This window comes from Hipposideros armiger, unplaced genomic scaffold (genome assembly GCF_001890085.2).
Source record: "Hipposideros armiger isolate ML-2016 unplaced genomic scaffold, ASM189008v1 scaffold_923, whole genome shotgun sequence".
NCBI lineage: Eukaryota > Metazoa > Chordata > Mammalia > Chiroptera > Hipposideridae > Hipposideros > Hipposideros armiger.
In genome coordinates this window covers 102,103-129,943 of record NW_017732273.1, presented here as the reverse complement: position 1 = coordinate 129,943, position 27,841 = coordinate 102,103, and positions in this window count along the sequence as shown.

The window sequence follows — 27,841 nt, the reverse complement described above, 5'->3', positions numbered from 1 at the left end:
CAAATTAGAGAAGATATAATTAACTCACTACGTATAGGGTATTCATAACATTAAAAAAATAATAACCAAAAATGTGCCATTTTGTGCTGAGAATGCCTATGTTTCTTAGTTGTGGTAAAATACACACAACATAAAATTTACCACCTTAGCCATTATTAAGTGTGCTATTTAGTGGTATTAAGTATATTCACTTGATTGTGTAATTTACAGAATTTTATTATTTTACAAAATGGAAACTCTATACTCCTCTCACAGCTCCCCATTCTCACTTCCTGGAATCTCTGGAAACCACTATTCTACTTTCTGTCTCTATCAATTTGACTACTTTAGATTCTTCATATAAATGGAATTATACAGTATGTGTCCTTTTCTGCCTAGTTTATTTTACATAGCATAATTCCTAAAGCTTCATCCATGTTGTTACATGTGTCCAAGTTTCCTTTCTTTCAAAAGACTAAATCATATTCCATTGTGTGTATAAACTACATTTTGCTCACCCATTCACCTTTCAGTGGTCCCTTGGGTTTTCCTTCAAGTGTCTGTTTTGGTTATGGTGAATAGTGCCCCTATGAACTTGGGTGTGCTTATACTGTGTTTTTAAATTATCCTAAAAGATGAGACTTAATGGCTACTTCACAAGCTTCAAATACTTACATAAATTTTTTAGTTGAAACAGTAGAACTGGTTTTGCTCTTTTACCTTTCCCCCTTTCTGATCTGGTGTATTTCAATTATGGCCTGGAAAAATTTTTTTTTTACATTTCTGAAAAGCCCTGCCTTCCAAAAGATAACACGAATTTCGGGCCATTTGGAAAGCTTTACATTGTCAAAAAAAAAAAAAGCCAAGATCTTTTTTTCCCCTTATCAAAGACAAAAACTACTCTTTTATTCAGATTTATCCATACTTGTCCCATCAGAATTTTCTCCTACCTTAAAATAATTTGAATAATAGGTAGAGCCTTTTTAAAAATTTATTCTGGAATTGCAATAATTCTGAAAGCTGAACTCCATTTCATTATATTTTATTATTGTAAGTAAACTGCCACTCAGTTTTTAAAAGGTTTTCTATGATCTATATAGAATATATATATATATATATGTATATATATATATATATATTATATGTTATTATTTTATTTACTTATTTATTTTTTGACAATTTACATGGTGGGCCTCAGTGCAATATTCACAGAAAACACTCAACACAGGTAAGTGAATTGTGTTGCTCAAGAAATATATTTCACAGATCCCTACACTGATTTTGCCTTCCTTGGTTATAAGTGTAATGAGAGTTAGTGTCACCACGTAATAATAGAATTTTGCTCCCTGTGAACCTAATTCATGGTCATCTACTTGTCTGGGATCGATATGGTTTGAAACCAAACTGGATTATTTCTGTCTTAATGGCTTCCTGGTCCTCTCCAGTAATGACAAGTGCAGAGAAGTTGGTGCCTGCCTTTGCTCCGTGTTGGGTGTTTGCAAGATTCCTGGGTATCTCTTGTAAGTGAAACATCCACCCCTTTAAACTACTCTATTGTCAAAGCAATCATTTAATAGAAATCATGGGCCAGTCTCAACTGTATGTGTGAAAAAGTTGCCCCATGCCATGTCCAACATCATTGATGTTATTTTTATTTGACTCAGTAGTTCTGTCTGCTTTCCCTGCAGAAGTGGTTTGTATATGTGTTTTTGACTGTATTAACTTTTGACTCCTGGCTGAATCGCCAGGTGATACCAGAGCTCTGTGTGCCATTCTGAGAAAAGCCTTTCTTTGAACTTTACAAAAAGAACATCACTAGCTACAATGAATGACTTATTTGCAATCGTTGGCTTTTGAATCTATGGACAATTTTCCAGTAGAGCCTTTCTTAGGGAGTGATTTATCAGGCAAACAGGTCTATGTCTAGATACTATAGGGACATGTAATTCAAAATAAGTAATTAAAAAAGAGACAGCTGTACTATCAAAAAGAAAGAAATACCTGTGAATATTTGAAAATTCAAAACTGGATTTGGAAGGTTTGATGAGAGATTTCTGATATTAAAGCAAGCAGTGTCTAGCTTGTATAACAATTGCATGAATGAACCTTAATGCACATTATAAATCTTGTATGCTCAAGTGCCAGGCAAGTACATGTCGTTATGTATCTGCCTTCTCCAGCAACTGCATGACCTCCTATTATAGGTGCTAAGATATATGAAACATTCTGAGTGGATGCCTTTTTCTTTCATGCAAAGTAGATAAGTTCCATAAAAATATTACAAATTAGGAAGTCAAGGTATGAGAAAAAGCTTTATGTTTTGATAACTAAGTGTTAAAATTTATATTTCAGCCCCTAGCTTGACCCACGATCTGACTGGATAAGGGACACAGAAAACAGCACATGTGAAACAAAGATAAATGTGTTTTGACCATGAACTCTTTCTTCTGTACATTTATGGGAACTAAATGACTGCTTCCCAACAGTCAGCCCTTGGGAAAATGACGTCTTCCCCAGAAAAAAGACTATGCCCACCCTGCTATAGAGTTTGATAATATTTTTTGAGAGGAAAAAAAAAAGTTTATACACAATTGCCTATTTCTAGAATAGATTAACATTTTAAATAATGTAATTGTTCATATTTAAAAGCGCTATTATTATGAACCTGGTGCTCATGTGTATCTAAGATCAAGGGGATCAGGAATTACTTAGCAACAGGAGAAAAATAATGGTTTTTAAAGAAAAAAACATTTCTGTCACAGAAACTGCCAGCTCAGGAAAATTGAACTGTGATAACGATGTTTGATTATTACTTAAGAAACAAACAAACAAGAATAACTAATAGTCATAAAATGGCACAAATAAAATTCATAAATGTTTTAATATATTGTAAAATAAGTACAGAAAAAATGATGAGAACCCAAATTCATGGATTATTACTAATTAAGATTAATCCTTGAACAAAATGCACCAGTTTAATAATTTCTTCTAAAAGAGCTGTATATTTCTCTGTGATCTTTGATCCTACTACAGTGTGAAATATTATGCAAATGTAACATTTTCTTTTATGTTTACTTTGAACTTTTTTTTTCTGTTTCTTTGAGCTTCCTAAATTTCCCTCACTGCTTTTATGGGCCAGACAAATGATCAAACTACTTAAATTTATGGAATGTAAGCATTTGTTTAAATAGATTGAATTATAATGACTGTTTTAAAAAAGATTTGTTCTTGTGAACCCTAGACAATGTTCACCTTGAGTGCTTCTCTGCTCTAACTACCTAGATAAAAATTTAATGACGTTTCTTTGAAAAATATTTGATCTAAACCATAATTTCCTTATTTGATAGGTTCAACTTTAATTGTAGTTTCAGTAGAGCTAATTGACTTTAAGACCTTGGACTAATATGAAATTGAGCTAATGAATGAGGATTAAGGAGCTTTAAATTATAAAGAAAGAGAATGCAAATGATCTGAGTCACCGAGCATGGTTTTAACTCCCACATTCATATTTATATAAAATATTTTTTATATTTGTAAAATTCTAATTGAGATAATAGTAACTTTAATGTAGTAGATGTATTATGCTGACAAGATTTGTATATTTGTCTTTGTGTGTAACTGTGTGTGTATTTAAAACAAACATATAAATGTAGACTATTATTCAACAAAGTTCATGAATGGTAGAAAGGAAAATGTAATAGTTTGGAAGAAAATTGATCTCAGTCAGGTGTTAACAAGAAGCAGCAGCAAAGCATCCTGGGCCTGCTTGTTTGCCCAGAGAGCACATATTCTGCTTATCACCAGGAGACTTATTTCCCAGGGTCCACTAACTTCTTGGTTTTTGTTGTTTTTAGCAAATGTTCCCCACTTCTGAAAAGTGCTAAAATTCTCAGTAATTATTACTCGCCGCTGTGCTCATTTGGAATAGTCTCATGCTAAACAAAGACTGAAGCTATTTCTTTTCAGGTGGGTATCTTATGACGTTCATAGCTTACATAACAATGACTTTCAGGCCCTAGATTCAAAATAGTAAAACAATTTGATGTTTTACATGCCAACTATTTTTAGCCATTGGATAGCACTGAGTTTTATTTACTCTTTCTCCTTCAAAAGGGAAGGGGGCTGGATACAGCTAGATATGTTTAGTATTTGCTATTAATTTTAATTAGTTCACTACTATTATGAGCTATCTTTATTAAGTCGCAATCTGGGAAAGTAGGTCAAATTAAATAAAGGAGCTAAACTTTCCCTATGTCTATTATGTAAATGTAAAATGTTATTCAACTGAATACATTTAAAAAATTATATCCTTTTTGGGATGCATAGATGCATATTCATGTTCATGTGCAAAGACTGGTGTAATGACTGTCACTAGGTCACTATTTTTTCATGGTTTAAAAATATCTTGGTAGATTGATGGCATTTGTGACACAGTTTATTGAGTGAGCTGGAAGTCTCTAGAAATTTGTTGATGCCCTCACTTTCCATAATAAGTACTTACCCTCAGGGTAATCAGTAACTAAAGATTTTTCAATAGTTTAGTATTATAATACCCCAAAAGAAGATTCTATAACCTTCCATTCTTATATTGCTGATTACTATAATACATTAACCAAAACCTTTAGTCTTAAAGAATGAGAGCCTTAATAAGGATTTCCATGTGCTGTTGACACTCTGTGGATAACCATGCCGTAGCCTCATGAGTACGGTTAAGCAGGCACCACCAAGAGGACACACTAGTCAATCAAGTCTGAGGAGTTGAGTCAGGGTTTCTACCACTTTTTGTCCAGAGGCACATGTCTTCACAAAAGTAGACTATAACTCAAGATCAATTGAACAAGAATTGATCATATGGAAAAAAAATGAAAGTATTGACAGAGTTTGTGAGATTATTTGTTTGTAATATTATTGTTCTTGTTTTTAAAATTCTATTTTCTAATGGGTGTGTGAGAAAGTCTTTGTCTTCCTTTTTTAATAGTTAAGGAGTTTGATTCTAATAGTCATAATTACAGTGCTTGTGTGTCAATGTCTGTCTTCTTTATGTGTCTGAATTCTCCATGTAGTTGGCTGTTTTTGTAAAGTGAAATGAAACATTCTTTGAGTGATATCTTAAGTCAAATGACCCCTTAGAATTGAGAAAAAATACCCTATTGTTGGCATATTAAAGATTCTGAGAGACTGTGCAGTAAAAAGAGTCATGCTTAGTGAAAGTCTTCACAAGCCTATTCATCTGAATCTACTTTCATTAACACCTATTAACACCTCTCTGAACTCGAGGGTTCTCAAAACATAATTTGAGAAATACTACAGTAGGGTTCATCTATTCCCCAGATTTTCAGAAATATTTTGTTTGGATTAGCCCTTAACAAGCTTCCTATTATTTTAACTATATATATATACATATATACATATACATATACATATATATATATATATATATATGTATATATGTATATATATATATATGGCTTGGGGGAAATTCAGCTTTAAGTCTCTCCATATTAGCAGAGAATTGCTAAAAAATATAATTATGAATTATCAATGTGCTCAAATTGGTGCTTGGCCAATTCCAACCTGCAGACATGTTAGAGTCTGGCTTCAGTAGCTTCAAAGAAACATGGAATCAGCATTTAAAAACTCAAGAGATTCCAAATAAAAATACTCGTTGCTGGCATTGCCTGATAAAATGGAACATCTGCCAATGTTAGGAATGCCTTCCCTGGTGGCAACAATCAGCTCTAGCTCAGCAGTGCTACCTCGACAGGAGATGTCCTGGATGGAACCCCTGCTGGTCCACTTCACTTGTTACTTGCCTGCCACTGCAGTCATTTGAGTTTACAGACCCTGATACCATAGTAATCGACCTTTGGTTATTCCTAAACATGTATTGAGTCTCTTCTTAATAAGTGGGAAAGATTGAGGACAGAAAACATATAAAACTAAAGCTTGTAGTCTCTGCAGAGACAACGGGTCAATAAGAGCACAGAAAGTTTTATCTTTCTAGATAACAAACAGCATTAGAATTGTGTCGTATTAAAATGAAGAAGCCCACTTCAATCAATTGAACATTTGATAGGTAGGAAGAGACTATCACAACAATGGTGAAGAAAAAATTAGCACACTACAAAGTAAAAAAAGTGTTCTCTTTATGTCAACATAAGTTTTTCAGAGAGTAGGATGAAAACTTATCCTTTCTTCATTTAACAGGCATTTTTACAGAACTCTAATGACAAAGATATTGTGTTTTCAAAGCCACTTGATGATACCATCCTAAAGATACTTGAATGGGTATTTGGAGATGGATGAGAAGGGAAAGTGAAGAGCAGATAATTTATCAGCATAATCTAAATTGTAATCAGTCACTTTTAGTTACAAATCACAAAAGAAGTCACTTATCAAAAATTTATAAGGCTCCTAAAGTTAAAAAGAAATCATAACATTACGTGAATAAGTATGGAACTAAAGTATTCATAGCCTAGAATTAATTTGTGTTCACTGAAATAGAATTAGTTTAACTTTTTGATAAATAATATCTTTTCCCAAATAAATTGTAGAAAAGATAAGTTGCAAAGAACATTTTCAATGATTTCTATATGCAGGTTAAGCTATGAGAACTGCAGCTCTGATTTGACATATTAATCTGATTAGAGTTCAATTTTCCTTATTGAAAACCGATCACTAAATGTTTATTTTGATAGTTTCTTTCAACCAAAATATAGTAGACATTAAGACTATGAGGGAATCTATGATAAAAATATAAAATGATGAACAAAGCAATATAATGGTGCAGAGGTAGAATTGTTTCTAAGTAAAATATTTTTCCAAAATATTCCATGAAGAGTCGACTACCTTAATCCATTTTGAATATTTACAGACCATTTCAACTCTTTTGAGGACCTTAGCAGCTGAATGAGTAGTTAGTCCTTTTTCTCGCTTTAATCAAACATTTCAGCATGAATTCATTCACTCAGTTCTAAGGGCCATTTCCTCTGAAATTATCCATAAATCTTCTATGTCTTGTGGTAGAGAAATGTAAAATTTAACAACATTTTTTAAAGCCTTGAAATTAAACTATGCTAAATTTTTAATGGAACCCTAGGTTGAGTATGACATCCACAATCCTTTGGGAAGTTACTAAAGCACTTGCAGAAAATTTTGGAAGAGGCTTTCTGATGTGTTGCTACATATACATTATTAGTCACTAGTTCCCTTATTTCAAAGGAAATATTCTTTACTTTTTGAGAAATAGGCTTTTAATCTTTAGTAAAAAAAAAAAAAAATTCCTCTTCTGATAATATGTTCTGTGACCTTGAGCGAATTATTTATTTGGTTAAGCTTTTGATTAACCCCATATATAATTAAGATGATGAGCATTTGAGCTTTATAAAGAGCCTGAAATTAATTATTAATCAAAATTTTGGTACCATGTATGTTTTAACTTAATTTTGAAATAATTCTAGATCTATAGAAGAGTGACAAAAATAAAGAATTTCTGTATACTCTTCATTTAACTTCTTTTAATGTTAATGTTGTTCCTGGGAGTGATGTTTTCCTTGAGTCTTGTCTTCTTGAAGGAAAGAATTCGGTCAAGAGACAGAGTTTGTGCAGCCTAGGACAGCAAGAAGTTTATTAGTGAAAGCAAGTACACTCTGAGACATGGAGTGGGCTGACCCAGGAGAAGGAAGCAGCCTCTCTACATTGTGTGAGGGTTTTTATCTCTATGGGTAGAATTGTCTCCCCCTCTCCCACTCTAATTCCCTGTCTCTGCTGACTAGTTCTATCCTCCCTTCTTCGTCCCAAGGTTGTTCTCAGGGTGCAAGTGTGCACCTGTCAATGTCCCATGACTTATTTGAGAAACTCATCACAAGGGTCTGAGAAACAAGATGTATATTCTGATAAGTAAATTGGTTTTCCTCCTCCTCCTGCATTTATTTTCTCTTTTCTAGTGACATACCTTGTTCTCAACATCCTGCTGAGTAAGCTAGGGTTTATACCCCAAGTGAGAGCAGCTGCAAGGCGCTCCTAACTGGGGCTAGTTCCCTCCTCCTGCCCATTTCTACCTTTCTACTACCTACACTATCAATATCTTACACTGCTGTATTTGTCTAAATGAAGAAGTTAACATTTGTACATATTATTAATTAAACCTTTGATTTGATTGTATGTTGGGAGCCGGCTGGGCCTCAGTGTTTGACATGGCCAAGTGCACTGCAATTGTGACAAATTCTGAAGCTCTGAGAAACAGATACTGCTTTATATCTTAAAAATTTTTTTAATTCCCCTTTGCATGCCCCCCAGTAGGATGAAGATCTGACACCCCTTCTTATATTGGTTATTTAGTTTATCTTAACTGAATAAGTGAGTTTTAGACATATTGCGATAATTCTGTTTTGCTGTTAGTTTCTTAGTAATAGACAAGTTATGCACCTTATAATTCTTAAGATCCTGTTTAGCCAGTAGTGTTTGAAATAACTGCTAAGTAATAAACATCCTTTAGGTGCCAGGGCAGGAACTCTGCTCCGACCACAAAGCCATTATAGGTAGAAATTGAAACATTGTTAGGATAAGTTAGTCATTAGCATAGAACAGGTCAGGCTGTATCCTGTAACAGAAACATCAATAGGAAGAAAAGTTCTGAGAAAAACAACTTCCAAAAGGGCAAAAGTTTAACTCTGGAAAAGGTCAACTGCCCAGTATAAAAGGGCATGCTGTAAGAATAAAGCGAGACACTTCTCTTCTTGAAAAAGCGCTCCTGTGTTTCCGCGCGTTTTTCCTATTTCCTGGCCGACTCGGCCTCCACCTGAGGGAACCCCTGGACCTGCAGGAGCTGGTCTCCCACAATTGTATCTCACCAGTTTTTCTGTTGCCTTTTTTTTTTTCTGTTTCAGCATCTAATCCCAGATTCCACATTGCATTTAGTTGTCATGTCTCCATATTCTCTTTCAAATTGTGACAATTTATCAGTCTTTTCTTGTCTTCATGACCTTCATGCTTTTGAAGATAACTGGTTAGGTACTTCGTTACATGTCCCTTGGTTTGGGTATGTCTGATGTTTTCTCATGAATAGATGGAGGTTTGGGATTTGAGGGAAGAATATCATAGATATTCTTTTCATTGCATTACATCAGGATTAACGTGATATAAATATAATTTTTCACTGGTGTGGTTTGCCTTGACCTCTGGTTAAGATTGTCTGTCAGGCTTCTCTACTCTAAAGTAACTACTAAATTCAGGCCACACTAAAGGCAAGGGGAATGAAGCTATACTTCCTAGAGAAAAGACTATCAAAGAATTTGTGGTCATATAGGAAAACCATACCCTATTTAGTAAATTAGGGGAAGGATGAAAAGATCCTGTTGACCTAATAGTTTTAGCATTCATCAATGGATCATGCTTCTGCAATTTCTTATATTAATTAATTGAAATGCTTAATTAAAAAGAAAGATTTGTTCCATCTCTCCAATTGTTTTATTTATTCAGTTATTTACTCATATCAGTAAGCCTCATGGAGATTTACTTTATTTTTTGCATTATGATATTTCCATTATTATATTGTTTAAGTTGTCCCAACTTTTGCCATCGGGGGCTTCTGGGTCCCTTTCACATGACGCAACACAGTTTTTTTGCTTTTTGGCTTTCTGTGTTTTACTTCCTTACTTTCTGTCACCAGAAAATAATGCTATGGGCTCATCTTGTATTTTCCCTGGAATCAGCCATTTCCCATGAAGCTTGGATAGCTTTTACTGGGCAATGATATTTGCACTAGTTTCCTAGGACTTCTACAAAACCTTCCATGAACTGGGTGGCTTACAAACAATAAAAAATTTATTGTTTCATTATTTAGAAGGCCAGAAGTCTGAAATCCAGATGAAAGTAGGGTTGATTGTTTTAGGAGGCTCTGGAGGAAAATATGTTATGACATGTCTCCCAGCTTCTGGTGTTTGTGGGTAATCCTTGGCAGTCCTTGCTTTAGCTGCCTCACTCCCATTTTTGTCTGTGTCATCACGTGGGCCTTCTTCCTTCTGTGTCTCTCTGTGTCCTCTCCTGTTCTTGTAAAATACCAGCCATTGGATTTAGGGCCCACCCTAACACCCTAAATCAGTGCGACCTCATCTGAAATGATGACCGGCAAAGACCCATTTCCCAATTAGGTTATATTCTGAGGTTCCATGTGGACATGAATTTTAGAAGTGGAGGGACTACTATTTAATTTACGACAGTATTTAGAAACCAAGATTGGGGACTGCATTTTAAAATGGAAAAGTGTGTGTGTGTGTGTGTGTGTGTGTGTGTGTGTGTGTGTGTGTACAGTCATGCACAACAAAGCAAAGTTTTGGTCAATGACAGACCACACATACAATGGCAGTCCCATAAGATTAAAATGGAGCTGAAAATATCCTATCACCTATTAATATAGCTGCTGTAAGGTCACATTGCAACATATTACTCATGTTTGTGCTGGTCTTTGTGTAAACAAACCTACCGTGATGCCAGTCATGAGTATAACACATAAAATTATGTACAATACATAATAATAGAAAATAAGAATAAGTGGTACTTGTTTATGTCTTTACTATATTTTTATTTTTATTTTAGACTGCATGCATTCTTTTCTACTTACAGTATGCCATGTTACACTGGCATGTATCTCCTGTTTAACATGTATCATTTTCATTTGTGCTTGATTTAATCTTGTGTGGATTTGTACAGCAACATGCTGCATAGGTTTGTAGTCTAGGAGCCATAATCTATTATATATATAAATAAAAAGGTGACATTTTGTAAAATGTTGCAACCTACTTGATAAATGCATTGCTTTATTCCTTTGCTTTACATTGTATTTCCAAGTCAAAAAATTTCCTTAGACATATAGAAAGTGTCCAGCTTTTGATGGTTTGACTTAATTTTTTTTTACTTTATGATGGTGTGAAAGCCATATGCATAATAAACTACATGAAATATTTAACACTGTATTATAAAATAGGCTTTGTGCTAAATTATTTTGCCCAACTATAGGCTAAATATAAGTGCTCTAAGCACTTTAAGATAGGCTAGGTTAAGCTATGATGTTGGTAGTTTAGGTTTATTAAATACATTTTTGACTTACAATATTTTTAACTGGAAATTGGGTTTATTGGGATATAACCGCATTGTAAGTTGATGTGTATCTGTACTATTGAAGATACATTTAATCTCTGAATTTTCAATATGTACATTTCAAAGTACTTTGTAGAAATCAAATCTTATGTTCTAGGTGATAATGATGCTATTTAAAAAGTTTATTTTTAGTCTTTCAGATGGCCAGAGGAAAGTTAACATCATAAAATTTAAATTGCTTCTATTTAGCTTAAACTAATTTAAAGTTTAATATTTAAATTGAGAAATATTAAACAGATATAGTAAAGGTATACCATAGTAATCACAATGTATCTACTACCCACATTTAACACATGGTTTGATCATTTTTGCAACCTGAATTTTTAAATAGTGAGTACCTTATTCTAAAAAGAATTAAAATATTAACATAGGCCCTGTTTTTATCAAATATAGTCAAATTCATATTCATAATTATAATCATATACCCACAAACGTGGCATTGTTTTTCATATTTATGTAAATGACATATTCCTTTTCAATTTTCTTTTATTCTGTTAATTTTTCAAGATTTGTCTGCATTAATACATGTAGATATAGTATATTTTAATAACTATACAATTTTCTGGATATTAACAAAATATAGAATAATTGACTTAATAAATTTTTTTATTACTCAAAATTTAGGTTGTTTCATATTTTCAATATTAAAAATAATTCTTCAATAGATATACATGCACAAATTATTGCTGATGTTTAGTGTATGTGGATGCTTAGCTCTAGGGAATATTGCTAAACTGTTCTCCAACATGGTTTTTCATATATGAGATGTAATAATGTAGAGAAGGTCCTGCTTCTCCAAAACTATGCCTATTTGATATTATCTCAGATATATTTATAGATCATATATATTTTTATTTTTGCCATTTTATAGACGTGAAATTGTATCTCATTGCTTTATTAAACATTTCCTTAATTTCTAGTAACATTGAGCTTGTAAAATATGTTTACTGGCAATTCAGATTTCCCATCTGTGATTTGCCTATTCAAATCCTTGTCTCATTTTATTTATTATTTTTTTATTATTTTAAAAATCATTTAGTGCATTCAGAAACTAAATCTTGATTAGTTATAGGCAATACAAACACAATTTTGCAGTGTACAGCTTAGATTTTAACTTTATCTTTTTTGTTATACAGAAATTTTAAATTTCAAGTAGTGAAATGAATCATGCTTGTCATTTATTGTTTTGTGTCTGTGTACAGTGTATCACTTTAAAAATTCTTCCTACTCTGAAGTCATATAGCTATTTTTTTAATTACATTCTTATTTCATCTGGATTATATTTTTGCATAACCTAAGGTAAATAATCTTTTATATTTTGTTTTTCCACTTGGATAGCCAATGTTTCCAACATCATGTGTTAAAAATTCATCATCTCTCTAATTATGTGGTTGTACAACCAATGTCTCTGGAATAGTATGAATTGACATATCTGTGTGGATGAGCTTCAGTTCCATTACTCTATTTGTTCATCCCTGTGCCAAAATTATAATATGTTAACTTCAACCTATTTTGCTATTAAGTCAAGTCTTCCCATTTTACTTTTCTGTATGGGCAGTGTAATAGGTTTATAATGTACTATTTGGAGCTAGCATAATAGGGTTCAAATCTCAATTTGATCTTAATATGACATTAGCAAGCTACTTAGATTCTCTGTGTCTCAGTTTCTTCATCTGCAAAATATAGGTATTAATGGTTCCTATGTCACAATGTCTTTTCATAAATTAAATGTGTTTATGCATGTAAGGCTTTAGAATTATTCTTAACAAATACTAAATACTCAATAACAAGTTATTATTCAAAATTATCTTACATTTTCTTGGTCTTTTACTCTTCATTGTGAATTTTAGGACCAGCATTTCAAACAGTTTAATAAACCCTATCCAGATTTTTTTTAAATTTAAATTTCACTGAATTTATAGGGTAATTTATGTTCTCGAAGCGATCCTGTAAATCAGCTTTGTTTGAGCACCATTAATTCCTGACACTCAGTTATGATAGAGATTAGTGTGATACTAGTCTTGATAAACAATATTTTATGGAGTAGCTTTGCAAAATCTCATGACTATAATTGTAGAAATTTGAGTAATTTTTTTTTAAGGTTGGAAGAATAACTTAACCATCATGTAAAATTAGCCCCTTGTGTTACAAATGAGGAACTTGAGGCTCGAAAAATTATGATTTGCTTAATGTGTCACAGTGGTCTGGAGCAGTCCTAATCCTCACAGCTAAAGCATGGCTCTTTTTCTGTGTGCACTAGAGTATCTTTTAACAAAAATAGATTTGATGTTATTAAGGGAACTTGAAAATAATTAGACATATTAAAGTTAATACTCTACTGAATATTAGTGTTTTTGATAACAAACTACAATTAAGTATTTTAAAGTGCCCCCAGATAATAGGAACATAAATTAATGCTTTGGAGAATGTTTGACAGAGGTTCTCAGCTGAGAAAAATGGCATATAGAAATCAGCTTTTATCATGTTTTAATATTTACCTTGAAAGAACTCTGGAGTCCTTCTCAAGTAATATCACACCCCCCCTTTTTTTTTTCTCCAAAACCTGTTAACCACTCACCTACTCTGTAAATAATTAGAGGTTTGGAGCATACTGATCAGTTCTAGCTTAGGGCCGATGCAGCTTCAGGCATGCCTAGTGCTGGGCAAGTATTTTTGGGTGATGATTTGGGGAGGATAGTGAGTATTCTGATTAGGTTATTCATGACAATGCCTATTTCCTGAGTCATACCCACCTCATAGTAAAAATTTTTTTGACTGCAATTTATCTTTTAAAATCCTGCTTTCCTGTCATCTCTTCAGAGAAGCTGTTTCTGACATCCTCCAGAGGAAAAGGAGAAATCTTTTTTGTAAATAACTTCATCCTTAAAGAAAAAAAATGAAGATAACTGTATCATAATTGGATAAAAGGCTACCAGATGACATTTGAAAAATGTACAACAAAGACCATGCATTTGGCATTATTACTTGCAAACCACAAATAAAAATCCTAGTGATTAGGTTAAAACTACCTTATTTTCTCAGGTAGTTCTGCTGAGTTTTTAATCAAGCAGATTCTTTATCCATTTTCTTGTTGAAAAAGATTTAAAGAGAAAAAACCCCTGCATTTGTTGTTTATTCATTGGTCTATTTTGCAGCAATTCACACCAGGATTTGTGATTTCCCCCTTTTTTTTAGAATGCATCTACTCAGACAGATATGATTGAAAGGCACATCTACTTCAAAGCCTCTATTTTCAAATACTTGTAACCAAACTGATTAACTGGTGAAATGAGATGATTCAGGCTTTATTGTCAGTTGAAAAGTGAATTTAGTTATATACAATCAAAATCCTTGAAGTTATTTTAAATGATCAGATTAAAACATTTACATATTTTGATAAATTATTTTAGTGTGACCCAACCTTGACTCAGAGTCTTTTATATCCAAACAAATAAACAATGGTTCGAGGAACACTGCCTGGTGCTTGTTTTTGATTTTCCTCATCAAGTACACAGGTGTGATCTCATCGTGCTAAACAAGTAAGTTTCATATGTTCAAAATAAAACAAGATTTCTTCCAATCTTTAATATTTCACATTTTCTATAACTCCATAATATTCATTCCTAGCGATATATGAGCAAAAACAGTAATGGTTATAGATACTTGATTAATAACCACTTTCATCTGGATTTATTTCTTGACTCAGCTCTCATAGTTTAGTAACACTGAACAACTTGCTTAAATGTTCTATGCTAGAAAATAGAAAAAAAACAAAACAAAGCCTAATTTGTGAGATTGTTATAAAAAGTAAATGTGATATTGTTGAAGTATAAACCTTTAGAACATTTAGATATGGAAGCAATTTTGTTTTTCTTCCCCCTTCTCCTTTCTACTCAGAAAGAATAGAACACAATCATAAGAGGAAAATTTAAGTCCTTTCTGCCCTTAAATATGAGGTTAGACAATTAAGTTCACAAACTTATCCTAGAAAAAGTGCTACATACTTCATTGCTGAATATCACTATGGCCAACCTTCGTAGTACTCCCCTTGGGAAACTATGCACCAACGCCAACGCCTTCAAAGTCCACCCCCTTCAAAGCAACTTTGGAACTCTTTTCCTGGAATGGTCATCAGAGCAGTTGTCACATTATACTTGATGTCCTGAATGCCATCAAAATGTCTTCCTTTCAATATTTTCTTTATCTTCGGGTAAAGAAAGAAGTCACCGGAGATCAGATCAGGTGAGCAGGGAGGGTGTTCCAACACAGTTATTTGTTTACTGGCTAAAAACTCCCTTACAGACAGTACTGTGTGAACTGGTGCATTGCGTGGTGCAAGAGCCATGAATTGTTGGTGAAAAGTTCAGGTTGTTTTTGTCTAACTTTTTCATGCAGCCTTTAGAGCACTTCCAAATATTAAACTTTATTAACTGTTTGTCCAGTTGGTACAACTTCACAATGAATAATCCCTCTGATATCAAAAAAGTTTAGCAAGATCATTGAAACAAGTTCATGAACTTAATTGTCAGACCTCGTATAAATGTCTACTATGTTGTACACTTGAAACTAATAATATTGTATATCAACTGTTATTGAAAAATAAATTTTATAAATAAAAATAAATATAAAAATTATTAAATGCTGTCAAAATCAAGTGGGATGATGAATGATAAACAGCTTTTAGATTTGACAAAGACACCTGGAGAGGTCTGTTTAAGAACCCTCCTTACAATACATTTGGTTAGAAGAATCAGACCACCCCAAATCGTTCTGGAGTACCTTGTATATTTGTGTAAGACCCTGAAAAAAATGAATAAAAGAATAATAAAGACCCAATAGGCATTGAAAGCGGTATGGTCTACACTTGTGAGAAGACCTGCTGCAGGAGGTTATGCTGTCATAACAGAGTTCCCTAAACTATTAAAGAAGATAAATAGAGCCTAATCTGCCTAGCAGTTTTATTTGTTGATTGAATATAAATAAAATGGCAATTTAGTTTTATGCAACCATTTTTGTGTACTTAATATGTGCCACCTCACAAGAGAGGAACACAGTAGATTGTCAAATTAAAAGACCAGATGTTTAGATTGTGGTAAAATTACCAAGAGAATGCTACCATATGCAACTGGTCCAGGGACCCAGTTAGTGCTGGGATGAGAGCTGTTACTTCAGATTATATTGTGCTCAATTTTTTTTCTTTAACTTCTGCAAAAAAAATCTTCTGAGAAATTTAATTTTAAGTATATACATCTGCAAAACTGATTACAGTGTTGCATCCTTTGTAATAAGCATAATTTGTCTATTATTTCCTAAGTAACTAACATTATTTCTAACATTATTCCTAATAGCTAAGTTTGTTATAGTAACTAACTTCTTTAATAAAATTTAAGTCAATAACAGTTTATTTTATGCCATTTTAAGGAAGCCAATGATATCTCCTTTTTATTTGGATTTTTTAGAGTTGTATCAGTTATTTTATGACATATACTAGCTATGTTTTGGCCCCAATATGCATGCTTTTAAACTAGAAATGTTCTTAGTAGAACCCTAATAGCAATAAATAAATCATTCATTTTAAAATAGCAATTTTTATTTTGGGATGTTGAGAAAAATGTTAATTTTGTGATAAGTAACAAATTGTCACAATTTACATTCTTTCTTGTTTCTTTTCAGAACAACTGTTAGAACTTCAGATTTAATCATATAATGATATAATTATTAAATATATAATGATTATTTCAACCATATCAACTGTTTAAAAAGTTAGAGAAATAGAAAATGCAGTTAATACAGAAAAAAGATAGAATGTTGATTTCAAATTTCAAATTAGAAGTCTAAAGCAGAGATCAGTGAACTTTTTCTGTAAAGGGCCAGATAGTGAGTATTTTTGGCTTTCAGGCCCTATGGCCTGTGTTGCAACTACTCAACCATGTTTTGGCAGGACAGCCATAGATGGTATGTAAATCAATAGGTGTGGCTGTATTCCGATAAAACTTACATAAGAGGCAGCAGGCTGGATTTGACCCATGGACCATAGTTTGCTCACCTCTAAACTTTAGCATTCAGAGATGTATACTTACATTGTGACTAAAATGTCACTGATGTTAGCAGTATTGTTATGGAACTTGGAGCTTTAGCATCTCAACCTGGATTTGATTCATAGCCCAACCTTTCCCAGTTCTATGGCTTTTGGCAAGTTACTTAAATTCTCTGTGCTTCAAATACCAAAGTGATAATGGAAATAATATTAATACCTATTTTGTAAAAATATTTCAGATAATTATCGTAGATAATTCATGTAAAGCGCTTAATAGTGTGCATCTTGGCATATGAAAAGCAGTCATTAAAACTTAGAAATGTTATCTCTTTTCTCTTACTAAGATTATATATTATATAATATATACAATATATGTTATCATTTTTCTTTCACTAAGATTATATATTACGTAATTCATGAGGTATGCAATTTATACAATACAACCTCTTTTTAATTTTAATTTTTTTTGGCTTTTAAGTTTTTGTTTCCCTGTAACCTTTAGTGTTTTTATTCCCCTTAGTTTTGTATGTATGTTACTTAAAATTTTTAAAACAGCCTGGTATTATTTTAATTGAACATACATTCTTTTCATTTATCAACTCTATGGATAAGTTTGGGAATAAGCATTATTGGAAATACTAAAGTCTAGACACATTAGGTTTTAAGAAAATCTAGACATTAGAATTAAGGTAAATCTATACACATCAGGATTGAGGAAAGCTAGATTGTCTGTTGCATTTAATCAACAGCCAGATTCACAGTAAAACAAGTGATTCAAAAGGTTTTCACATGTTAACCACCAGTTACATGGAACAGCAATGTTATGAAAGAATAATTTTGGTCTTGAAAGTAAGGCAAGTAAAATATATGGCATTGATATTTCAAGTGGTACAAATTGGCAAAATCTAGAGTTAATACAATTAAAATGTCAACATTTATCATGTGTTATAAAAATACCTTTTAGAGAATGTTTATCTTATACCATTTATATATAATTATTCATATAAATGTGTATATAGTTATGTAATTGTGTAAATACATTGCACAGTTTTCTACCTTTATAAGATGTGTTGATCATAATTAACCTTCCCTTAATGATTCATCATCCTACAAAAGTGAGCATGGCTGGGTTCTTCTTACCCAGCCATGTGGTGGCATGAATGGACCCTCAAGGGTGTTGTGCTGAGTGGAGTATGTCAGACAGAGAAAGACAGATGCAATGTGAATCCTCTTATATGTGGAATCTAAAGGACAAAAAAAAACAAAGAAAGCAGAAACAAACTCATATACAGAGAACATTTTGGTGGTTGCCAGATGGGAGGGGGTTTGGGAGAGGGGGGTGGAAAAAGGGAAGAGATTAAGAAGTACAAATTGTTGTTACACAGTAGTCATGGGAATATAATGTATAGCATAAGGAAGATAGTCAATGATATTGTAATAATTATGCATGATGTCAGATGGTTACTAGATTTATTGGGGTAATAGATAGGAGAGGGTTGGGGGCAAGGTGAAAAACGTGAAGGGATTAATAAATACAATTGGAAGTTACAAAATAGTCATGGGAATGTAAAGTAAAGCACAGGAAATATTGTCAATAATATGATAATAGCTATGTATAGAGCTAGGTGGGTACTAGCTCTATACATAGTCATTGGGGTCACTTCTTAAATTATATAAATGTCTAACCAGTATGCTATACTCCTGAAATTAATATAACATGATATTGAATGTCAGCTGTAATTGAAAAATTGAAAAAGGGGGAAAAAGGTGAAGGGGAATAAAAGATTCCTATTTCCAGGTAGGAAACAAATCAGTCATAAGGATGTAAAGTACTACATAGGAAATGTAGTCAATAGTACTGTGATAGCGTGGTACAATGTCACATGATTGCTAGACTTATCATGGTGATCACTTCTTTAGGTCTATAAATATTGAGTAACTATGGTGTACACCTGAAAATAATATAATATTGTATGTTAGCTATATTTTTATAAAAATCTTTAAGAAAAAGAAGTACTATTGGCAGTTACAAAATAGTCAAGGAGGCTACTAAATAGAGAATATAGTAGTCAATAATATTGCAATAACTATGTATAATGCCTAGAGGGTACTAGACTTATCAGGGGGATCACTTCATAAATTACATAAATGTCTAATCACTATGCTGTACACCTGAAACTAATATAAAATAATATTGAATATCAATAGTAATTGAAGGAAAACATTAAAAATTAAGAGAAAAGAAACAAAAAGTGAGCATGGTTGCTGAGCTTGCATTTAAAGGCCCCAGGATTTTCTGATTAATAGTTTTATTTCACCTGAGATTGACAACTTTTTATCTTATGTAATCTGGTACAGATCAATTAAAATCATACTGTTTCATTTTTAATTTACATATAATTTGAATGCACTATCTGCCTGTCTTTGAAATTTGAGCTTTCTAATATCCCATGCTCAAATTTTATTTATTTTTTATTTTATTTATTTCTGTTTACTCCTTTTTAAGAGAGACATGACTTCTGAATATAACTTATACACCCAGAATTCTATGAATAATCCTTTTTCTTCTAAAAATATGCTGAGTTTGGACCCTTGGAAGAAAATGATACTGTTCACTGAAGTCCAAAGGTTACTTATAGAAACAAAATTAAAAACACATTACCACCAAAGTGCTTAATTTTGACTATTATGGTTATACATAATCCAAGGTTCTATAAAACAAATTCAAATAATTTTTGACAGCATTAGTAGTGAAGACAGATGTCTATTTGAAATCTTTCTCCCTTGTATATTAATCACTGTTGTGATTTAAAATAATCACAGGACTTTATCACTAATAAAATATTTTAGAATTTGTCCAATTAGCCCAGATGGTTAAAAAAAATCCAATGAATCATCCTGTCAGGTGATGAATTAAATAGCTCTCATTACTCTTGATTTTTTTCAATACCTCAGGTAGTAGAATGTTTAAAAAATTGCTGAAGCTGGTCTTTTCTCATTTAATTCTAATAACTTAAGCCACAACCATGATAACTAAAATGCATAAATATGTAAACGTGGTTTACTGCAATGTTTAAAGTTGTTGAGTTTTACTAGCAGTTACAACCTAAGCTTAAATTAATTAAAAAATTAAATTAATTGAAAAATCAGGAAGTATTTAACATAAAACAATACAGAATATTTTAGAGATAATGGTCTACTTCCTCCACCCCCCCCCCCAAAAAAAACAAAAAAGAATGACGTTATTAACTATAGGACAGCCTTTCCCAACACAAATCAAAATAGATTCCCAAATTATCCATCTTGTACTTTTTATGCTTTCTTTATGAGTTTTAAAATATGCTTCCTGAAAATGAATAGATTTTCCTTGTGATTTACTGGTGGTCTTAAGGATTATAGTGAAAGAACATTTTTAAGGAAAGTGGCAGCTTACCACTGTAATGTCATTGAGTTATTACCTCCCCACTTAGGAAGCCAGTCCTTCAAAAGAGCAACTGAAAACCTCTAGCAGAAAGCATTTCAGCAAAGTTAGTTTGAGTAATACATAACAGTGTATAGAAACAGTCAGTGATGTCCTGGAGTCTGTTTCGCTAACACAGGAGAGACAGCTGCGCATACCTTGTCCCAAGTCTGTGTCAGTGACACCATGTTGGTAGCTTGCAATTGACTATGGAAGGACTATTATGCCACAAAAATCAGAAAATTCTCCAGATCAGGCCTTTTCTTCTTTAACCCCCCACCCATCTGGAGAGCCAATGCCTAAAGATTTATAAGCACACTACTGGATACAAATTATGATAGAGTACTTTCTAATAAAGTTTCAAATATATTTCCTTTTGGTTTATAAAATATCATGGTGATATTTTCATTTAGAATTGTTATTAATGGGACAGATAAGGAAATAAAAAGAATGAGTCGAAATCAATGTTAATAATATTACTTTTACTTTAGATGGTAGACTATGAATTACTTATTAATTTGTTCACTTAATTACTTTTTAATTTTTGTTCTGGGTATGCTGTGTGCCAAACACGTTGGCTAGGTATAATTGTTTTGAAAATGAATAAGAAAGGCATTGCACTCAAACAGCTCCTATTTATAGAGCATATCACATAAAGAGAGACTACGTATTGAATGCAAGTGTAGAGATGTGCATGGGATACTGTAAGAACACCAAAGAAGAGAACCTACAACTGGATAATGAGTTCATAGCACTCTCCTAGCTTCTGAGTAAAACTTCTTGGAATGTAGGTACTAGAATATATACTGTTTATTAAATCAGTGACAAAGAAATGGATCCTGTTGCCTGAAATCATAAATTTAACAGTATACGAGGTGTGATCAAAAGATACAGTGAATGTTTAAATTAAAAAAAATTATTACAGTAAAAGACACATTCCCATTAATCCCCCTCAAATATTTCCCCTTGCTTTGAGCACATTTATCTCATCATTCTTGGCACTTTCTGAAGCAGTTCTGGAAGTCCTCTTTTGTGAGTGCCTTTACTTCATCCTCCATCATGACAATGCTCCGTCTCACACATCGCTTCTGGTAAGGCAATTTCTGTCAAATAAAAGCATCACTGTGTGTCCTCATCCACCTTATTCACTAGATCTGGCACCGTGTGACTTCTGGCTCTTCCCCAAAGTCAAAATGACCATGAAAGGCAAACATTTTGAGTCAATTAAGTACATCGAGGCAGCCACAATAGCGCAACTAAGGACATGAAAGAGAACTTCCAGAACTGCTTCAGAAAATGGCAAAAACGATGAGATGAGTCTATTCGAAGTGAAGGGGAGTATTTTGAGGGGGATTAATGGCAATGTGTCTTTTACTGTAATGAATGCATTTTACTTAAATATTCACCGTAGGTTTTGATTACATCTCATATATTTAAGATTTCTAAATCTATCACAACAAAAGCAGCTTTCCTTCTAATCTAAAACAAACTTCTATTCTCTTTGGATCTAGCTAAACATCCATCATGATATCATGGTATTATCTATGTTCAAGTTCTTAAATAGAATATGTTTTGTTCTCAGGCTATGCAATAGTAGGTACATGGAATGGAAAGAAAAACAATTTTCAATGTAGATTTTATTTTTGAGGGCTCTGATGTTTATATCCATAGGTGAACTTGCTTCAATTTTGCTTTTTTTGCATATGTCAAAGAAAATATGTATTGTCTTGGCATATAAGAGGGATTTATAAGAACTTTATTGAAAAAAATAATAAATTATTTAAAATGTTGCCAAAAATGAATTCAACTTCTCAAATGCACAGGTCATATCCAGATTGCACTAGATGCTTTTTGAAGATTCCTAAAGGTAGGTACTATTACTAGCTTTGCAAACAAAAGTCATTAATAATGCAATCTCATAAATGTAGGTTTTAGGTGAAGAAGTCATTAACAATGGCAATAAACTCCATTCAGACCATCAGACATTGAGTACTAAAGCCAGAAAAATCACGTAAAAATATAAGTTCTAATGAATAAAACATTATTTGTCTAAATCTGAGGCCATCCAACTTGACTAAATATGAATGAGGTACTTATTAGGCCCCCGGAGTCATTCAAGTAAGGCAAGGGTTTGAAATTATGTTACATCACTGAATGCTTATTTTCATTGTTTTATATCGAGCATTAGTCACTGAGGTGTTATTAGTAAATTTACAAGAATATTCCACAAGATAATTTTCAAGTGGTGAGATATAAAGCATGGGGAAGACATAAAGAATTGCTCTTAAAAATAAATCTTTCACAAAGGATCTACTAAGACTCTGAACAGGAAAGACTTAACATCCATGGCATTGTCTATATGAGAAAAATTATCCAGGCTTATACTTAGAAAATTAATATAGTAATCTTGATCATTGTGACATGGTGAAGAAATGCTAATTTTATTGATCATTGTGAAATGGTGAAGAAACGCTAAATAGAATGGCTTATAGGGCTACATTGGAAGGTAATCCAAAAGAGAAGTAAATTTGAAAATGAAAAAAATTCCCAGTAATTGAATAATGCATTATATTTTCAAAATACTTTCAGGAGCATCGTCTCATTTAATACCTTTTTTAAAAAAAGAAATTATTTTTATTACCGTGCTGCTGATGAAGTTCAGATATGTTATCTAACTCCCTTGAAGACACAGGGCTAAAAAGAGCTAGAACTAAAATTTGATCAGCAATATTCAAATGTCAAATTCTATATGCCTGGTACCATGAGATTTTTTTTTTTAAGAGAATTCCTTTAGCTAAAAGTGAGGTGAATCATTTGATTATGAGAGAGGACACAGTGGGAGGTACTTCTAATCACCTGGGTAATTTTCCTGCAAAGCATGGTAGTGGTTCCAAATTCTCTTCCTCTCTTTTTAAATAAAATGCAAAGAAAATCTGATAATTGTCTTCCCAATTTCTTTGCAATAAAATAAAAGGCAAGTAGGTTTCTGAAGCAAAAAATCTTTAAGCAAGTGATTTTATAGTTATTAAACTTCCTTGCCTTTCAGTACCAGTAAACTGGATAATTTCTGGGTGTAGAGGAAGTAATCTTTCTGTGAGAAGGAAAATTTACTACCGGGTAATGTCAGGGGAATGTCCTTCAGGGTACCTAAGAATATCAGTGTTATGCATTGTAATTACTTTGTTTCCTGGTAGTTTTAAGTGAGGTTTGGCTTCTGAAAAAAGGTAGGCTTAGCTACAAGGAGTAAATGAAACTTGTATTTAGTTTAATTTATTGGGTGCTGTTTATATCCAAAATGTTATAGGGTAAACAGATGACACAACCAGGTATTTGCTATCTAAGTATTTATAATTTATTTGGTGAAGAAAAACACAAAGATCTTTAGTATAATATTGCAGTAAATACTATGGGAAAGGTAACAATACAGTGAGAGACCAAGAGAAAGGAAGGATATTTTCACTGGGAAGGCGATAGGGAAAATGTGGCATAAAGATAATGAATGGACAATTCATTATCAATCTAATGGCAAAAGCATTGGAAGAAATAACCTGAGGAAAGATACTTTGAGAGGTTTGGGATGGGTTGATGAGACCAGCATAGATGGATTCTGCCAAGAAGACAGGACCTGGAGATCTAAAAGACAGTGGTAATACAGAAGCCAAAGGAGATGAGAGAATAATAATCTCTAAATTAATTCAGGACTTTAAGATGTTCATTGGCTTTGGCTCATAGAAATAATAGGTTTATTTTCAAATCAGTTCTCAGGGAGTGGAAAGTGGTGGAAGAAGAAGGTAATCTCAGTGGATTGAAAAAAATGAATGGAAGATAGAGCAAAGATGGGAGATGGGATGGCTGGGAGATGCGTAGGTGAGTGACAGCGTCTCAAAAGAACACATTTACAGACAGAAGAGGAAAAGCCAGAAGTGGGGGCTGGAAGAGGAGAGGAAGGCTGCAGGAGGAGAAGAAATACTTAATGGGCATTGCCTTGGAAGAGACCAGATTTCTCTGACCCAGTGAAAATGGGGAACTAGCCCTAACTAGATGGAAGGACTCATCTTCAGCTGAGACTAGCAGTAAGAAAAAAAGTATGGATAAGGGTATGTTAATAAGTGAAAGTGACATGAAATTGAAAGAATCTACTAGTAATTACTTTAGTTTTCTGCTTGAAGTAGAGTTAAGTTACCAAAAGATTATGAGGCAGGATAAAGGTTGAAAAATTAAACGGTCAATGAAGTGAATGGAAGATGAAACTAGAAACAAATATATGCATTATTCAGTATATTTGAGGGTCCATCTCTGCAAATATTGCTTTTTGGTGTTATTGATCTGCATGGTTGCTTGGTTTTATTTAGCAAAGTTTAGGAAACTGCCTAGGTATGAAGAAAGGGACTGTGGGATTGAGTGATTTTTGAAGTTTTGCCAGGTAGTTGAAGTGAAAACATAGGACTACAAGGTTGTTAAAGTATCTGTGCACTATTTTAGAAGGGGAGGCTGAGCACAAAAAAGGTGAGATCAGAACCATTTCACATATTAAGTAACAATGGAGGGATGGAAGAACCAGAGTTATTAAACTGAAAAGGAACTACATAGGAAGTAATGCCCAAGAGGTGGAAAGACTGGAGATGATAATTAGATAATGAGGTGAAACTGAGATATCGATCTGAAGCAATTCAAAGTGATAAAAAAGGGGGTGTCAGATGTGGGGGAGAGAGGTTGTATGAGTGCACGGACACACACACCGCCTTCTCTTTTCAGGGTTATTTTCCTCAGTTCTGAATCTTACATTTTTGTGTAGTAATTCAAATTCTCAAAGTCTATGTTGTATTATTTTGTGTTCTGCTTATAAATTTAGAGCTTTCCTCTTAAAAAACAACATCACAACAGTGGTGCCCCCCATCGCAGAACTGATTTTGGGAGGTCTGTTTTGCAAACGGCAGTTCCCTTGGATAGCTGATTCAGCTCAGGTGATAAGGATTGGCTCCTACACAATGCAGCTATATGAAGACAAAATGAGCTTCACAGCTAAATTGTAGACAATTCCACATTCGCAGCAGGTGAGCTTTCTAAGTTTGGACCCACAGATTTCTAACGTCTGGAGGCTGCTCGGTAGTCACTACTGCACTAATTGGAGTTGATTTATTATTGCACGAGTGACTGTACATGCTTTAAACCAAAGATTCTCCTAACTGCCAAATTGAGATCACTTTGCACAATTTAAGGGCTTTTGTTAGGTAATAATGTTCCTAAGTGGAACAAAATATTTAGCACACATAACATATAAGTTTATGTACAATTAAAGTGTAACAATCAGGCTTGGGAACTGGTAAGAGGATATTTTAATTTAATATAGCATGAAGTTATTCTCATTCTGGTTAGAATATTGACATGGACTTTACTATAAGGTGTGGAAAGTTTCCCTCAGCCACCCCTCGGTTTTCTGTTGGCCTGTTTGCCTTTGTCTCCCTTGCAATGCAGCCTCGGCTTTTAAATAGGGATAGAGCATTACTGAGGAGAGATGGTAGTAAATGGAACTTGATTTTCATTCTAACCAAAAATACACTTCCCAGAATGTATTTTTGGTAAATTCACGTTCTTTATTTTTTTCAAGATTTTTATTAAAATACAGCAAACATACAATATTATATTAGAATCAGGTGTACTCATAGTTACTCAACATGTATATACCTGAAGAAGTGCTCACCATGATAAGTCCAGCAACCATCTGAAACTGTACCATGCTACCACAATTTTATTGACTATATTCCCTATGTTATATATTATATCCCATGACTTATTTGTTTTATGCCTGGAAATCTGAACTTATTCTCTTTCACTGCCTCCCCTTTTTAATTTTTCAATTTACAGTTGACATCCAATATTATTTTATATTAATTTCAGGTGTACAGCATAGTAGTTAGACATTTATATAATTAAGAAGTGATCCCCCTGCCTAGTCTAGTACCCACCTGGCACTATACATAGCTATTACCATACTATAGACTATATTTCCTATGCTTTATTTTACATCCTCATGGCAATTTTTTAACTACCAATTTGTGCTTCTTAATGACCACTTTTTCACCCCATTCCTTAACTGCTCTTACCTCTATCACCCTGAAAAATCTAGTAGCCATCTGACACCATAGTTATTACAATATTATTGACTATATTCCTTATGCTATACCCTACATCCCCATGACTACTTTGTAACAACCTATCTGTACTTCTTAATCCCTTCCCATTTTTTTATGCACTCCCAACCCCCCTCCCATCTGGCAACCATCAAAATGTTTTCTGTATCTATGACTTTGTCTCTGTTTTGTTTATTTGTTGTTTTGTTCTTTAGATTCCACATATAAAAGAAACCACATTGCATCTGTGTGACATTCCACTCAGCACAATACTCCCCAGTTCCATCTATGGTGCTATAAATGGCAAGAACCCATTCCCTTTCATGGATGAGCCACATTCCATTGTATATATGTACCACCTACTCTTTATCCACTCATCCACTGATGGACACCCATGCTGCTTCCACATCTTGGCAATTGTAAACAATGCTTCAATGAACATATGGATGTATATGTCCCCTCAAAATAGCGTTTTGGCTTTCTTTAGATAAATACCGAGAAGTGGAATTACTGGGCCCTTCTTTTACTCTTGTTATATAAACTTTGTTTTAAAGTCTATTTTGTCTGGTGTAAGTATTGCTATCTCATTGTTTTTTCCTTTATTTTGTTTGCATTTTCATGAAATATCTTTATCTCGTTCCGTTACTTTTAGTCTCTGTGTGTCTTTTGATCTAAAGTGAGTCTTTATAGGCAGCATATGTAAAGGTCTTATTTCTCATGCACTCAGCTCCCCTATCTTTTGACTATAACATTTAATCCATTTACATTAAAAGTAATTGTTGATAGATATGTAGTTATGGCAAGGTAACTCACTGCTTTTCTGTAGCTCCTTTTAAGATTCTTTTTTTATCTTTAAGCCTTTGGAATTTTAAATGTGATGTATCATGGTGTGGGCCTATTTGGGTTCATCATGTTTGGGACACTCTGTGCTTTCTGAGCTTGTATATTTATTTATTTCCTTTGCCAGGTTAAAGAAGTTTTCAGCCTTTATTACTTCAAATAAGTTTTAAATTCCTTGCTCTCTCTCTTCTCCTTCTTGTCTCCCTATGATGCAAATGTTGGTATGTTTGATGTTGT